Here is a 272-nt window from a genome sequence, read left to right on the forward strand (position 1 = left end):
CAGTCTGAGTGTGGAACTTAAGGAATGTCCAAACATAAAAAAAAATTAAGGAGATGTATAAAAATGTTATTCACAAAAGATTTAGGGATGCTGAGTATGTCTGAGTATTGTTATTATTTTTTATTTTATTGTAGCTCTTTTTTTTTTGCAATATCTGGAGATGTTTGGGGCTGTGTATATATGTGCGTACATCTATGCATATACACTGCATGTAGATGTACATTTACGTTCCTGAATATATTCTGGTATTATATAAAATTCTAGGTAAACAG

This window comes from Austrofundulus limnaeus, unplaced genomic scaffold, assembly GCF_001266775.1.
Source record: "Austrofundulus limnaeus strain Quisiro unplaced genomic scaffold, Austrofundulus_limnaeus-1.0 Scaffold36, whole genome shotgun sequence".
NCBI classification, from domain to species: domain Eukaryota; kingdom Metazoa; phylum Chordata; class Actinopteri; order Cyprinodontiformes; family Rivulidae; genus Austrofundulus; species Austrofundulus limnaeus.